Source organism: Lynx canadensis, chromosome B4 (genome assembly GCF_007474595.2).
Source record: "Lynx canadensis isolate LIC74 chromosome B4, mLynCan4.pri.v2, whole genome shotgun sequence".
Lineage (NCBI taxonomy): Eukaryota > Metazoa > Chordata > Mammalia > Carnivora > Felidae > Lynx > Lynx canadensis.
This window is the reverse complement of record NC_044309.1, coordinates 106,851,309-106,869,398: the sequence shown is the minus strand read 5'-3', so window position 1 is coordinate 106,869,398 and position 18,090 is coordinate 106,851,309.

Here is an 18,090-nt window from a genome sequence, read left to right as displayed (position 1 = left end):
ATTATAGACAGTAAAGTAAAGAGTTGCATGTTTGACATAAAATGTTACTTATGTTAAGTGTAATGAAGATGGAATGGAGAGAGGGGAGGGTATGGATTTATTGAATGAACAATTGCACATGAATCATGCAGTATTGAAATTAAATGGGAATGTTACTTAATAACTATTGTAGTTTTGATAGATATATTAAATTAAGAATTTTGTCTTATGAGTCGGGTGCCTGCGGAGCTCAGCCAGTTAAGTGTCTGACTCTTGATTTCAGCTCAGATCATGATCTCACAGTTCTTGAGTTTGAGCCATGCATCAGTCTCTGCACTGATAGTGTGGAGCCTGCTTGGGATTCTCTCTCTCCCTCTCTCTGCTCTCTGCTTTTCTCTCTCATTCTCTCCTCATAATAAATAAATAAAGTTAAAATATTAAATAAAAAATCATTTTCTTCTATGATGATTATTTGTAGCTCTACTTTTTCATCTTATGTAGAAATAGTTTTTTATCAAATATTTTTATAGTGCAATGATCATGTCTTATGCTTAAAAGGTAAAACAGTTTTTACTCATATTTTATAATGATATATGTGCATTATAATAATGTACTATAATGCTGAGAATTAGCAGACAGCCTCCTGACTCAACAGTCATTATATATTATTTCTCCCAAAGTTGACTACAGAATATTTTCTGTCAAACTATTCCATTGCTTAAATTTCTCCCTTTTAAACTATTTTATGTGCTGAAGTATTTAGGGAATTGCTGGGGATTACATTCATCAGTTTTCAAGCAGTATTCACAAATGGTTTGTTGATTAAATGGAATCCTTGTTAAATGAATAAAAATAACTCATTGACAATTTCATCTCTGAACAGAATCCTGAATTATTCCTTTTCTTTTTTTGAAAGATTAGGTATTTGAAAAGTTCTTATTCAACGGGGCGCCTGGGTGGCGCAGTCGGTTAAGCGTCTGACTTCAGCCAGGTCACGATCTCGCGGTCCGTGAGTTCGAGCCCCGCGTCAGGCTCTGGGCTGATGGCTCGGAGCCTGGAGCCTGTTTCCGATTCTGTGTCTCCCTCTCTCTCTGCCCCTCCCCCCTTCATGCTCTGTCTCTCTCTGTCCCAAAAATAAATAAACGTTGAAAAAAAAAAATTAGAAAAGTTCTTATTCTGGAAATTAAAATGATAGAATTAAGGTATTATTTTTGTACTCCATTTGTTTACAAAAACTTTATTCTTCTGGCTATGGCTTATTCCTTTTGTAAAAGATCATCATTATTATCATTAACAACATCTATAAATAAAGTCCTATGGAGGGCACTGGGCATGAGGTGATAAGACATATTGTTTACAATTTATCTAGGCTTACATTTCTCTCTATATTTAATATAATTGTGGTATCCACTGTGCATAAACTCAGTTATTTGGTAATTATTCAATAAGTATACTGGATAATATATTCTAAGTTTCATTTCATAACTGGCTCTCTCAAGGATGATCAAATAATATTTCTTTTACAATTCTAAAAATAGAACTACCTACAACCCAACAATTGCACTACTAGGCATTTATCCAAGGGAGACAGGTGTGCTGTTTCGAAGGGACACATGCACCCCCATGTTTATAGCAGCACTATGAACAATAGCCAAAGTATGGAAAGAGCCCACATGTCCATCGATGGATGAATGGATAAAGAAGATGTGGTGTATACACACACACACACACACACACACACACACATAATGGAGTATTACTCGGCAATCAAAAAGAATGAAATCTTGTCATTTGCAACTACATGGATGGAACTGGAGGGTATTATGCTAAGTGAAATTAGTCAGTCAGAGAAAGATAAAAATCATATGAACTCACTCATATGAGGAATTTAAGAGACAAAACAGATGAACATAAGGAAAGGGAAATAAAAATAATATAAAAACAGGGAGGGGGACAAAACAGAAGAGACTCATAAATATGGAGAACAAACTGAGGGTTACTGGAGGGGTTGTGGGAGGGGGATGGGCTGAATGGGTAAGGGGTATTAAGGAATCTACTCCTGAAATCACTGTTTCACTATATGCTAATTAATTTGGATGTAAATTTTTAAAAATAAAAAATTAAATTAAAAAAAATGTTCTTTTACAATTAAAATGCTAAGAAGAGCCAACCCATCAATCTCATGCAATTTATATTATTGGAACTTAATGGATCTGTATTAATTAGTAAAAGTAAAATATAACAGCATGAAATTCTTCTGAAATAAAACTATTTCTCTTTGATGTGATCTGTTAATTCTTCTGGCATTTTGTTTCATTGAATCATCATTCATTTTGCATCATAATTTGCTTACTATTATAGAATTTGGTAATGGATGGTCACCTCAGTAGTAGCTTATCCTGTATCTATTTAGCTTTTACTTTTTAAAATCATAAACCCTTAAAACAATAAGCATTTCCCACTCTAAGTGACAAAATAAAAAGAAATGGCCATTTAGGATGTACTTTTTTCAGATACCTATTCACACTAATACCCTGAGGGTTTCTTTACCTTTGCATTTTATAAAACCACATATAAATATTTGATGATGCCTGAAGTCCTATTAGAGACTGGAAAGTAATTATTCAGTTAATAAGCATATATACAAGATTTAACCAATGACATACATGAGGTTTTGGTATTAATTTTTGATTTCCTTCCTACTAATACATTTGAGTGGAGAAAATTAACTTTCTTATCTTAGTTTCCTCCTTTAGAGGTTTAGTTTTCACCAGTGCTGCTGTAATTGCCAGAAAAAGTATTTTTAGTTGACTTTCCCTCTGCTTGGCCTTCTCTGTCCATCCTCTTAGCCAATTCCCTTGGGTCTCGGTGTATTTCTTCTGTATTTCATTAGTAAGATTGCCCTGTGTAATCTATGGCAAGGCATTCCTCTCTTCATACAAAGGATATGTAGAGATATCCTATTATTAAAGTCTTGTCAGGCTTTTCTTCACCCTCCTTTTTTCTTACCCCCAATACTTCAGCCATTTTAATTTGTGGTCTGAATGACAATCCCATTACTGCCACTAATCTGCATTACACAGAATGCTGAATTGTCAAAGCAGACACACACATAATAGATCTCTCACACCAAAAGTGACTAATGTGTATTGCTTAGTTTCCTAAGGCTACCGTAATAAATTACCACAAACTGGGTTGCTTCAAAGAACAGAAATTTAGTCTCACAGTTCTGGGAGGCTAGACATCTGAAATCAGTGTTTGCAGGGCCATTCTCTCTTAATAGCCTCCAAGGAAGAATCAGTTCCAAACCTTTCTCTTAGCTTTTGGTGTTATCAGAAATCCTTGATGCCCTTAGGCTTGTAGCTGAATAATGCCAATCCCTGCTTCCATCATCACATAGCATTCTCCCCCTAGATCTTTACATCATCATCTTAGAGACTCCTGTCATTGTATTAAGGGCTGATACTATTCCAATATTTAAGTATTTGCTTCTATTTCCAAATATGTTCACATTAAGGGCCGATACTACTCCAATATTTAAGTATTTGATTCTATTTCCAAATATGTTCACATTCTGTAGTATTGGAAGTTAGGTCTCTGTCATATCTTTCTGGTGGGTGCAATTCAACCTGTAACCCGTATCAAATAATATAAACAGAAACCAGGCATAGCTTCAGCATTCTTTCTGGAGGGGTCTCCAAACTCATCAGACATAACTTTTTAATGATCTCTTCTGCCACACCAGGGCATGGTTTAAGTTCTTATTAATACATGAATTCTATCAATGTCTGTAGTATATCTAAACTCAGAAGAAGATGTTTAAGTTTGGAGCTTTTTAGTTCTTATGCTTGATGAGTCATGCAGGGGTAGGGAGACTGTGTGTTACCTTCCATTTTCTAACCAGGTACATCTCAACTGATGAATTTCAGATTTATTTTCAACAATCAATCTAGATAGACCAAATGTAACCAGCTAAAGAACTCTCAGATGAGAACTCATCCAGGTATCTCAGATAGTAAAATATCACTAGCATATTTACAAAGGTCCCTCATTTTATGTCAACACTACCTCAGGTGTCCCCTAGGAAGGAGAAAGTGAATTATAGACCCTCCATGTGTCAAGATGGCTCCAATGACCCCTATCTCCAGGTATTAATGTCTTTGTATAGTTCCTTCTTACATTGTATTAGGATCAGTCGGTTTGACCAAAAGAATACAACAAAAGTCATTATATGTGACTTCAGAGACTGAGCCATAAAAGTGTGGCTTCTGCCACATGCCAGATGCCATGTCATGTAAACACTCAAACAGCCTTATGAAATCTACATGGCCAGCAACTGAGGCCTTTTTTTTTTTGATGGCCAGCAAGGAACTGAGGTATTTTGTCAATAGCCCTGTGAGTGAGCCATCTTGGAGTCAGATTTTCCAAGCCAAGCCAGATTTTCCAAGTCAAGCCTTGGAGTGATAACAGTTGTTGGAGAAGAAAAATTTTCCTTTACCCTGTAAGATTCTTCCTGCTGGTCTAAGAATTAAATTGGCATGATACAGATTAACAAGAGGAAATCAAATTTACTCATGTAGGTGTGGGGAAACCACACAGACAAGAGATTCCAAAGACTCAGGCAAAATGAGGCATATATGTCATCCTGAGCTAATGAGTAGGGCATAGGGATATAAGACTTTAAAGGAGGCAAAGCAATTTATTAAAAGATAAAAAAGTAAACATTTGATAAACGAATGTCTGCTGGGCCATACAGAAAGGATGGGACATAGCGAGGAATTTTAATGGACTTTGCGGTTCTTCCCTATTTACCACAGGTAGTTTTTTCTTCTATGGTGATAGCCCTTTTCCTGAAGCTGCTCCTGTACCTAAATCCTTTTAGGCAGTGAGAGGGAAGGTCAAAGTTTCTTCCGGAGTCATCTGGACCTTGATTGTTTGCAGCTGGAAATAACCTGCATGTTAAAGTGGCACATCCTTGGGCAGGCTGCCCTTGGCCTCTACACAGTCCTAACCTTGACTGCAGTATCATAGGAAACCCTGAGTCTGAACTATCCAGTCAAGCCACATCTCAATCCTTGACCCACAGAAACTGCAATAATAAATGTTGCTTTAAGCTGCTAAATTTGGGATATTTTTTTGTGCAGCAATATATAATTATACCCTTTGTTAATCCTTCCGATATCTTATAATACTTTTCCTTGATTTTATATGTGTCGGGAATCTGTTTCTCTACTTCTAGAATGCATTTTAAATTTTTAAAGAAATTCTCAGTCTTCATAGCTGTAACTGAAAAACGATTCTTTCTAGCTTCTTATTTCTTTGGGAAGACTTCTCTCTCTATGCTCATGATCCTTCAAATTTCTATTTTCTGAGCACTATGCTGTCTGGCTACCTGCCTCTGAAATTAGCCTGAGTAACTTTGTATTTCATATGTGATGATGTAACTAATGAATTACTCAAGTGTTTTTTTCTTTTGTTTTGTTTTGTTTTTGCTTTTTTTTCTTTTTTTTTAGTGGGGTGAATGGGAAGATATAGAAGACATTCCTGAATGGGGCTGGAAATATGTGTGATTTTCTTCATTTGAAGAAACAGGAACATCAGGCACTTTCCGTATTTGTGTTCTTAAACATGCACCAGGTTCAGTTGTTCCGAGATAGTACGTTTTCATAATTTTATATTCAATATTTATGCCATTTTCACATACGTAGAGTCTAACTAAAACTTTGACTACTATGCTTACTCATTTCTTAGTTTCTTTTAGGAATTTACACATGCAAATAATGCTTAAGTGGTAATTCCTCAGGGGTGCACTTTTTTAGGAATGCTAGCCTGTTGACACACCAGGTCTTTTTCATTTCTGAGCCCTAGTTTTAGAGTCATTAGGGGGCTCAATTCATTTAAGATTAAAATCCATCTTTTGGTATAGAAAAAGAAGATTCTAAACTCAGAGAAAACATTTAAAGCCAGTGGTATTCATATGAAGAAATTCTTATTTTTACAGACATGACAACTTATATTAGATACTTATTCCATAGCTCACATTTCAAGTTTAAAATTCTGCACCAGTTTAACCTGCTCTCATTGGAATTGTTCTTTCCATTATGCAGTTTTCATTATATTTTTCATTAGTGAAGAAAAGCAATGACCCAAAGAATCCATGTGTCTAAGACATATAATTTCAGAAAGCAGCAACTACATCATTGATTTTTCCCTCCCAAATGATGTGCGGTTAAAGAGAGAAGAGGATATAGAGATTTGGTATAACATAAGAACATGTTTCTGCAATACAAAACAATTCGATCTCAGGTTCCCACTGAATATAGCCTTTTCATTTTAAAACAAATTTACTCCAACAATACCTCTCTGTCTCTATCTTTTTCTCTCTATCTCCCTCCCCCTTTGGCTATAGTTCTGCTTTATTCATACATATACATTGTCTATTCTTTTCAACGGGAGGGAGGTTTCCTCTTCAAACCCTATAGTTCCCTCAACTCATAGATTCTTTCAATTTCCCTAAAACTAGCTACTTTTTCCTGTGCCTGTACCCATCTATTTTTTGTAAAAAAAAAAAAAAAAAAAAAAAAAAAAAAAAAAGGAAAGAAACCAATGCAGTATAAGCTTTCTATTTTCCAATCTCTTCCCTTAGAGTTGTAACATAATATCGCTTCTATTTTTTTTTTTTAATTTACGTACTTATTTTGAGAAAGAGAGAGAACACATGTACATATGAGCAGGGGAGGGACAGCAAAAGGGGGGGAGAGAGAATTCCAAGCTCAAACTGTGAGATCCCAGGAGCCTTGAGATCATGACCTGAGCTGAAACCAAGACTTGGACAGTTAACTGGCAGAGCCACCCTGGCACTCCCATAATATCTGCTTCTAAGCTTATTCAGGTATTAGAGCTCACCAAATTCTTTACCTCTGAAGGACGTAAAACACTATTTTCCCAGTCTTTGAATAGTTCCCTTACCACCTACGGAGTGACCACTAAATCAATCTAATGTTTTAGCTTTTGTTATATATCACTGATTTTCTAAGTACCAATGTCTAGGCTAGTCAAAATGAACTAGGTTAAACTGTGGCAAAGGGACCCTAAATTCTCAATAGCTACACACACACACACACACACACACACACACACTCATGCACACACATACAGATGCGCACAACTTTATTTTCCCTCAGTGTAGGCCAACAGGGGTCCCTGTTCATCTTAGTCACTCAAGGGCTCAGGCTGAGGGAAACTTCTCTCTTCAGGCTTCACTACAGTTGCTATAGCAATAGGAAGAGAATATAGAGAACCAAACTGTATTCCTAAAAGTTTTCTTCCAAAGTGGGGCATTTTATTTCTGCTTACATTTCATTTGCAAAAGCAAGTCACATAGGTGGGCATATCTATAAAGAGATCAGAGGGGGCACCTAGGTGGTATAGTCAGTGAAGCATCTGACTCTTGATCTCAGCTCAGGTCACGATCTTACGGTTTGTGAGTTCAAGCCCCATATTAGGCTGTACGCTAATGGTGTAGAGCCTACTTTGGATTATATCTTTCCTTCTCTCTGTTCCTCTCCTGCTTGTTCTCTCTCTCTCTCTCTCTCTCAAAATAAATAAATAAACTTAAAAAACCCAAAGAGGTCAGAGAAATGCAAATCCGCTATGTGGCAGAGAGAGGAAAATCTGAAAATACTTGGTGAAAAGCATTGTGTTAAAGCAGTAAAATAGTTTTTAAAAACTCCAGAACCGTGAACACACTGTTTTAATGAGTTTTGACTCTGTTCTAAATTCTGAATGAAAACATGGAGATGAATAAAATTGTCTGGTGTATTTTTTTTAATAAAAATTCTTTGACTATACTGATGTATAACATAAAATGTAATATCGTCTCCTTATTCTAAAATAGAACTTATATACAGTTGATCACGTATGGCAGCTGACCACACATGCATGAGACAGCAACCATGGGGCCATTATCCATGATGTATTCCCTCTGGGACACAAGGTGAAACAGCCTCTATTATCTGGGCATCACCAGTTGCCATAGTAGAAGGAAGAAAACAAGTAAGTCGTGTACCGGTGTGAGAAATATGGCCATATTGTATGTCCAGTTTATCCTACCACATGTATTGTCTATTGGTGGATGTTAACACATGCGAGTCAAAAATTAAGAAATAAGACATAGGAGGCTGACTGGAAGAAATAATTCAACATAGGGCTAACATCACACTCCCTAATATGTATCCCTGAATTGAATATCTTTACTGAAATTATAGGTCTCCTTATTGAAGAGACAGTTTTCCATGGTAAGCTGACAACATGAATTAACAGAAATGCCAGGGAGCTAAGTATTCTCTTGTAAGAACAGAGAGAGCTACGGTTGTTGTTGTTCTTGTTTCTTGTTTGTTTTGTTTTATATATTCTATTTTAGTTTGTGGATTTCTGCAACTGCTCTTATCAAGGCTTTGAGGAGAAGCTAGTGGTTAAGGCCATTTATTTGGTGAAGAAAGAGCCTAATGGTCTGATCAGAAGGTCCAGATTTAAATATCCCTAGTCACCAAACAGTTGCTTATGAATGAGTGGAAAGACTCATCTGCTGTGTGGTATGGACTGGTAGCCAGTCTATCAGCAGGGGTTAATTTGGGCTGGTTCTTGAACATGGAGACTTCAGTGTGCTGCTGGGGTCTATATTCTTGGGCTTAAATGCCACTGATTAATTGTGAACAGTTAATTTCTCTTGGTAACAGTGAACAATTAATTAATTAATTAATTATGAACAATTAAATTTCTCTTGATAACAGTCAGTGGCCAAGTTTGATTGCTTATAATAGATGACCTTGTGATTCATGTCCTATGAGCATGATCTCATTTAAATAACTCTATAAGAAATATATCCATGTTTGCAGATGAGGCGATTAAGATTTTTCAAAGGTAAGCTATATGCTCAAGGCCACAGGCTCAGTACATTTCAGAGATATGATTTAAATTGAAGCCAGTCTGACACTATTGCCATTGCTATAAACCACCACACTGAAAACAGCCTCATTTTTTTCTTTGCTGAAAAGTAGAAATAGTCGTAAGCAGGAGAAACCAAAATTATATTGGAAATACGTTTGAGAAAACTGAGGACGTATGGCAAGTACTCTGAATGGAGTAACTGCTTGGTGACTGGAAATATTTAGAAACTGCATTTAGGTGTGGAGAGTCCAGGAAGAAAGGCTAGGTCATAGTACATAGCCCTTCCATACAGGAGCTACTTTGTGCTGGCTGCTGGAGCAGTCAGTCCTACTAAAGTAAGCCTTCAGGCTTGACAGAAAAAAGATGCATGGCATACAGTTAGGGCTCCTTCCACACGGGAAATTAGCATTTACGTCTAAAACGTCCAGCCATCCTTTGGAACAGATCTGATTTCCAGACCCTCCCGTCATTTAAATGTGAAGGGTGGAATGGAGTTTGGGGGCAGATAGCCTGCAGTGACTGAAAGCAAAAACTCACACGTTCACCTAACTAACTGCATTGGATTATGACAACGCTATGTAGTTTTCTCTCAAATAACATCCTATATCTAAAATTGCCTTGATCTTATTTTAGAAAAACTCCAATCAAAGAAACTGATAATCCACTGAAATTCACTAACGCACTAACTTTTTATCCTGGACTCTACCGTGAACACACAAAGCTTCTTGACTGCCAACCAGTCAAGAAAGAGGAGAATGATTTTCTGTCAAGGCTATGCAAGTGGATGATACATGAACTTTAGTCAGGAATACAATTAAAATATGCAATTCTAATTTAGAGAGAATTTCCATTAATGACTTAAAGGAACATTTTTTTTAATGAATGATACACTTACCTCTTCTTCCAAATTAAGATAAAAATACATAATTAAAATGCAGAATTGCCTCACTAAAAAAGTTGCTGATTTATTCAAAGCATTCACTTTACATAGTAATTGTTTCAATGCAAGTGCTGACGGAATTTTCTTGCTTCCAGTCCTATCCCCAAATGTAATGTCCTTCAAGCAATATCCACATCTCATATAAAAAGTAATGGTCATGAGAAGAACCCAAAAATAGTCGTGTAAAACTGAACTTGATCTTAGCCATTTCTGTCTTTTAAAGACATAGAAGAGGTAGTAGTTGCATAATTTAGATCGGTGAAAGAAAGGAAATGTTTCCTGCTCTATTCTTCTCATTGAGCTTGATTGTCAGAGGGATAGGCCTGACATTTTAATATCTTTGCCAGAGTGCAATGGTAAGCCTGGCGTTGTGCTTTAATAGACCACATTAGTGAGTCTTTGGATCTGCAATGGCAAGACTGCACTTAGTTACAGGAGATGGAGAGGTAGACTTTGTCTCTAAGTAAGTGAAGAATTAAGTGCGTGTGCATGTAGCAGAATGGTCAATGGGACAGACGTAGAAGAAGGAGAAGTATAGAACAGAGAGGAAAGAGTGCTGAGAAACAGGATAAATAGTTGAAGCGCATTCACAGGGTGTGGTAATAAGAAATTTCCTTTTGTGAAGTGGCCAGAGTTTTAATTGAAAAACTTTTTAAAATAGCATTTTTGTTACAGGAGATATCAAACATATACAAAGTACAGATAACAGTTTAATGACCTCCCCTGTACCTATCACCCAGCTTTGATAATTATCTAGCCGTGGTCAACTGTGTTTCCTCCGCACCACTGCAAACTTCCCTTTCCTTACTCCTCCTGGATCATTTGAATCAAATTCCAACCATCATATAATTTAATTAATAAATATTTTAGTTACTTCTAAAATGTAATGACTTTTAAAAATTCACAATACCAACATTATGCCACAAAATGAATAATAAATTCTCAAAATTATTGAATATCCAGTTAGTGTTCACATTTTCCCAAATGTTTCAAAATTTTACCTTTCAATAGTTTAAAATTGGTTACATGCCCCAAGTCTTACATGTTCATCGTCCCTTTCTCTGTATTTTTTCTTACTATTTGTGGAAGACACAGGGTCATTTTTTCTTAGAGTTCACCACACGCTAGATTTTGCTGATTGTATATATGTGGTATTGTCTGATATGTATTCTGTTCCATTTCCTATAAACTGAAGGTTTGATACAGGAATTTCATGAGATATGGTTTTGATATTTTGTCAAGAATTGTTCATAAGTGGTATTGTGTTTTTCCACCAGAAGGCGACTATTCTGCTCTTGACTTCCTTTTTTCTGTTAGCAGGCATGAATACATTCATTTCCTACACTCACTTTTTCATTAGAGTTTGCAAACTGGTGGTACTCCAGTTCTATCATTACTTCTTATTTATCATCAGGAATATTTCATAAAGAGAAACTTGGAAAGTTTTAAGAACTGTCATTGTGAATCTTCGATTTTTCTTGCATATTTAATAAATTCAATGATAGAGAATTTAGTGTCAGCAGCACTTTTGCAAGGCAGATCAAAGAAAGTGTACTATGTTCTGTCCTTGCACAATAGGAACTTAATAGGAAGGATAGTAAAGTGACCCATAATTAATGTTTTAGCAGAAAGGAAGAGCTTGGAGACAAAAAAGTTTAATGAAAATTTAAGCCAATCTTGAGATTCCTCTAAGAAACTGAAAGGGCAGTGAATACAGTATTTTGTTTGATGTAACATCATTTGAAATGTAAAGGATATATCTTGATAAGAGAGTTCAACCCTCAAAATTTTTTTTTTTCCAAATCTTAACTGTTGACATGAACTTTTATATTTTTAGATCATAGTGCTAATTTGTATTTACATTTAAAATCCTTAAGCCATATATTGAAGACATATAAAGCTATACTAATTAATTTATTTACTCATGCAATAAATATGCTGAGCACTTGACATAAACACCAGGTATACCTTTATCTCTACTATACTTTAAAATATATCAGCATTAAAATTCTCACAAGTTGCTTATTTGTTTTATTTTTTTTTAATTATATATTTTTTAAATTTACATCCAAGTTAGTTAGCATATAGTGCGACAATGATTTCAGGAGTAGATTCCTTAATGCCCTTTACCAATTTAGTCCATACCCCTCTCCCACAAGCCCTCCAGCAACCCTTTGTTTGTTCTCCATATTTGAGTCTCTTATGTTTTGTCCCCCTCCCTGTTTTTACATTATTTTTGTTTCCCTTCCCTTATGTTCATCCGTTTTGTCTCTTAAAGTCTTCATATGATATATGTCTTTCTCTGACTGACTAATTTCGCTTAGCATAATAGCCTCCAGTTCCATCCACATAGTAGCAAATGGCAAGATTTCATTCTTTTTCATTCTAGTAATTTCATTCTAGTAATACTCCATTGTGTGTGTATATATATATATATATATGTGTGTGTGTGTGTGTGTGTGTATACATATATACATTGTATATATATATTGTATATATACATCGTGTATATATAAATATACCACATCTTCTTTATCCATTTATCCATCAATGGACATTTGGGCTCTTTCCATACTTTGGCTATTGTTCATAGTGCTGCTATAAACATGGGGGTGCATGTGCCCATTTGAAACAGCACACCTGTATCCCTTGGATACCTAGTAGTGAAATCGCTGGGTTTTAGGGTAGTTCTATATTTAGGTAGTTCTATATTTTTTGAGGAACCTCCACACTGTTTTCCAGAATGGCTGCACCAGCTTGCATTCCCACCAACAATGCAAAAGAGATTCACTTTCTCTGCATCCTTGCCAACATCTGCTGTTGCCTGAGTTGTTAATGTTAGCCATTCTGACAGGTATAAGGTGGTATCTCATTGTAGTTTTGATTTGTATTTCCCTGATGATGAGTGATATTGAGCATTTTTTCATGTGTCAGTTGGCCACCTGGATGTCTTCTTTGGAGAAGTGTCTATTCAAGTCTTTTGCCCATATCTTCACTGGATTATTTGTTTTTTGGGTGTTGAGTTTGAGAAGTTCTTTATAGATTTTGGATACTAACCCTTTATCTGACATGTCGTTTGCAAATATCTTCTCCCATTCTGTCGGTTGCCTTTTAGTTTTGCTGATTGTTTCCTTCATTGTTCAGAAGCTTTTTATTTTGATGAGGTCCCAGTAGTTCGTTTTTGCTTTTGTTTCCCTTGCCTCCCTTCCCTTGTTGACTAAGAAGTTGCTGTGGCCAAGATCAATGAGGTTTTTGCCTGCTTTCTCCTTGAGGATTTTGATGGCTTCTTGTCTTACATTGAGGTCTTTCATCCATTTTGAGTTTATTTTTGTGTCTGGTGTAAGAAAGTGGTACAGGTTCATTCTTCTGCATATCGCTGTCCGGTTTTCCCAGCACCACTTGCTGAAGAGACTGTCTTTATTCCATTGGATATTCTTTCCTGCTTTGTCAAAGATTAGTTGCCCATACGTTTGTGGGTCCATTTCTGGGTTCTCTATTCTGTTCCATTTATCTGAGTGCCTGTTCTTGTGTCAGTACCATACTGTCTTGGTGATTACAGCTTTGTAGTATAGCTTGAAATCTGGGATTGTGATGCCTCCTGCTTTGGTTTTCTTTTTCAAGATCGCCTTGGCTATTTGGGGTCTTTTCTGGGTCCATACAATTTTAGGACTATTTGTTCTAGCTTTGTGAAGAATGCTGGTGTAATTTTGATAGGGATTGCATTGAATATGTAGATTGCTTTGGGCAGTATTGACATTTTAACAATATATGTTCTTCCTGTCCAGGAACATGGAATCTTTTTCCATTTTTTGTGTCTTCTTCAATTTGTTTCATAAGTTTTCTATAGTTTTCAGTGTATAGATTTTTCACTTTTTTGGTTAGATTTATTCCTAGGTATTTTATGGTTTTTGGTGCAATTGTAAATGGGATCGATTCCTTGATTTCTCTTTCTGTTGCATCATTGTTGGTGAATAGAATGCAACCGATTTCTGTGCATTGATTTTATATCCTGCCACTTTGCTGAATTCATGAATCAGTTCTAGCAGGTTTTTTTTTGGTGGAATATTTTGGGTTTTCCATATAGAGTATCAAGTCATCTGTGCAGAGTGAAAGTTTGACTTCTTCCTGGCTGATTTGGATGCCTTTTATTTCTTTGTGTTGTCTGATTGCAGAGGCTAAGACTTCCAATACTATGTTGAATAACAGTGGCAAGCGTGAACATTCCTGTCTTGTTCCTGACCTTAGGGGGAAAGTTCTCAGTTTTTCCTCAGTGGGAAAATGATATTAGCATAGGGTCATTCTTATATGGCTTTTATGATCTCAAGTATGCTCCTTCTATCCCTACTTTCTTGAAGGTTTTTATCAAGAAAGGATGCTGTATTTTGTCAAATGCTTTCTCTGCATCTATTGAGAGGATCATATGGTTCTTGTCCTTTCTTTTATTGATGTGATGAATCATGTTAATTGTTTTGTGGATATTGAATGAGCCCTGCATCCAGGTATAAATCCCACTTGGTCGTGGTGAATAATGTCTATAATGTATTGTTGGATCTGGTTGGCTAATATCTTGTTGAGGATTTTTGCATCCATGTTCATAGGGAAATTGGTCTATAGTTCTCCTTTTTAGTCGGATCTCTGTATGGTTTTGGAATCAAGGTAATGCTGGCCTCATAGAAAGAGTTTGGAAGTTTTTCCTTCCATTTCTATTTTTTGGAACAGCTTCAAGAGAATAGGTGTTAAGTTTTCCTTAAATGTTTGGTAGAATTCCCCTGGAAAGCCATCTGGCCCTGGACTCTTGTTTTTGGGAGATTTTTTATTACTAATTCAACTTCTTTACTGGTTATGGGTCTGTTCAAATTTTCTATTTCTTCCTGATTCAGTTTTGGTAGTGTATATGTTTCTAGGAATTTGTCCATTTCTTCCAGATTGCCCATTTTATTGGCATATAGTTGCTAATAATATTCTCTTATTATTGTTTTTATTTCTGCTGTGTTGACAAGTTGCTTATTTATAATAGCTATTTTTTGCCTTTGGAGAAAATCAATCGGATTTTGATCATTGATACTTTTAGCTATTACAGCAAAACAGAAAATGAAGAAAGGATAAGTTTCTTTGCAATTTGTTTGATTCAATTAAAAGGCTGTAAGAGGGGCACCAGGGTGGCTCAGTTGATTGAACGTTGGACTCTTGATTTTGGCTCAGGTCTTGATCACAGGGTTGTGGGACAGCCCCATGTCAAGCCCAGGATTGGGCTCTGTGCTAAGCATGGAGCCTGCCTGGGATTCTCTCTGTCCCTCTGTCTCTATCTCTCTCTCTCTTCGCTGCTCCTGCTCTCTCTCTCTCTCTCAAATAAAAAATTTTAAAAATGTTTTTAATGGTTATAATAAAAGATTCATAAAAGTGAGATTTTATGTGAGTATATATATCCCCAGTTTTTTGAAGGTTCACCTTTCTCACTTTGCTTTTACTAAAGACCTACATGGGTAACTGTTTCCACTAAAGAAAGAAATTTAAAGAGGATTGTGCTTTTATAAGAAAAAAAATAGGTGAGAAGAACATTCAGCATTTGTTTGCAGTGAGCCCTTGTAGAGCAGTGCACACAGGAGCAGCAGGGGTGGCCCCAGGAACTACATTCAGCATCTCAGCATCAGACTGCCACAGCCGTGAACCCTGTCTGTGAGCATCTGTTCTTTCTCCCAATTTATTTTATGCATTCATTTTCAAGGTGTGTTCTAAGGTATCAGAAAAAGCCTAAAAGTGGTTATTTTGGGGGTCTGGGAATGCTAAAAACATTTCCATATTAAATAATAGCAATTGTTTCTCTTTAGTTTGCACAATTTTGGCTTATGAAAGGTTTCTCAGGAAAGCTCTACTTTTGGGTAGTGGAGGAAACTTGTACATTTATATTCAACTTATTTTTTTTTAAGATTTTCCTTTACAAGACACCCAAAACTTTCAATATAATCACAAGAGATCATGTCCTTCTTGCAGTTTATTTTATGGAGAAACTGAACAGATCATATGGGAAAAAAAGGGACTATAATCTCTTTACAGCTCAGTTTAACACTTTATTTGTAATGAGCTCTATGAGCCAGAGGAAAGAGAAACTTCTCTGGCCTATTCTTTTCCCTTCATTGCAAGTTCTTGACTCCTCTAGAAATGTTGAAGTCTCCACGCCTGCTGAAAGAAGGGTGCAGTCTATATCTATTTTCATTCAAGTAGTGAATTTTTTATCCAAAATTTTGTCACTAGATATAATTTTCTGCACAGTGCTATCTATTAGTTCAATCCATTCTCCCCATCATTGATCACATTATATTTTGCCATGTGTCTGCCAAATGATAAAGTAAAATACCATCAATTTATTCACTCAGTCATGTATGTGAGTATCTACTATGTGACAAGCCTTTACTAAGATTGATATCTTTCCTCAAGGGCTTAAACAAGTGCAGTCCATGGCGCTAAATTTCAAGAAAGAGATGTAGAAAAATAAAAATAAATGTATAAGAAAGATAATTATCCATGATGAGGAAGTAACCAGATGGATGGAAGCAGAAGAGGGAAGCCATTTTAACAAGAGTGAGTAGCATGTACAAAGAAAGTCACGAAGTCATGAACAAGTCAGAGGAGCTCAGACACTCTTGTTTGGGAACACAAGACCTTGGTCATTTGTAATATGACAATGTTTTCTTCTTATGGGAATACATGAACTTAATAAATTGCAACCAGAGAGGACGAGGCCACCTGAATTGGGCTATTTCATTCCCAGCAGACAATTTATGGAATTTCCAAATGGGAGAATTGAAAGCATGATACATGATATAGTACATATATCTTGTGCTATATCATGAGAAATATTATATGTTGGTTAGTTTTCACATCTCTATGAAAGAAACCAGTAAAATTTGATATTGTTATATTCTCAGTCATCTTGGATGTAAACGAAGGAAGAATGTCACCTTGCTAAGGATAAACACAATGACAAGTTTATGACTATAGTGCTCCCTCTGGGTAAGCCTCTTTCTTTCTACCATCATAAAATAACGGGTGACTTTACTTCTCAGAAATATGGAAGGTCTACCATTAGTTGAGAAGACAATGTCCATAGGTAATATCTGATAATTTGGTATTCTGCATCTTGAGTACAGAATAAACATTAAAAACAACCAAACAAAAATTTCTGAATGATGTCTGTCTCAATGCTATTCTGAACTTCTGACTCATTGCCTTAAAACCAAAAATAAAAACTGATGATAACCTATTATTTAATCAGTATCCTAGAAAGTTAAAGGTTTTTGCCCAATATTTGGCCAGAATTTTCCCTGAAAAACATTCATATAAATTGCATTTGTTCAGTATTACTTAAAATGTAGAGTGTTTAGGAGAAATCAAATACCTGTGAGACACCCAAAGGGAGAAGGTCTTGCAGGCAGTTTTAACTTTATGATTTCTGTTATATCTCTGAAGTAGGATGTGGGGAAAGAGATGAGTCAATTTGGGGGATCAAAAAGATTAATCACATAGCTTGAAAGAGTTGGATTTGGGCCTCCAATAAAGCCCCTTGCCTCTAGAATCCACTTTCAACCATTTTTCTGTATTCTTACCCTAGAGAAGGTAGCCAGATGGAAAGGTTTTGCTGCTGCAGTTAAGATAACATATATGGTTGGTATAAGGCTGTAAAAAATTGGGGAACAGAAAACATGTTACCACTGAGTGACTTCCTTTAATGTGCAATTGTCAAAGTTTTTACTTATTTTTCTTTCTCTCTTCTCTTTTCTCTTCTTCTTCTTCCCCTTCCCCTTCTTCTTCTTCCTCCTCCTCTTCTTCTTCTTCTTCCAGAGACAGAGAGAGACAGAGTGTGCAAGCAGGGGAGAGGAAAAGAGAGAATCTTAAGCAGTCTCCATGCCCAGTGCAGAGACTAATGCAGGGCTCAGGGCTCAATCTCATGACCATGAGATCATTACCTGAGCTGAAATCAAGATGCTCAACTGCATCTTGTCAAATGCAGATCAAGTCAGATGCACAACTGACTGAATCACCTATTTTTCTTACCTATTTTTCTTTCTTAAATACATTTCAGTTCTCTCTTTTATGTTTGTTTTGTTTTGCATTAGAGGTGTTGGTATATATACTATTAGTATTTTTTTGTTGATGTTCCATAAAACTCTATTTCTTCTATAGTTAGGGTCAAATATTATGGATTTTATTGAACTTCTCTAGAC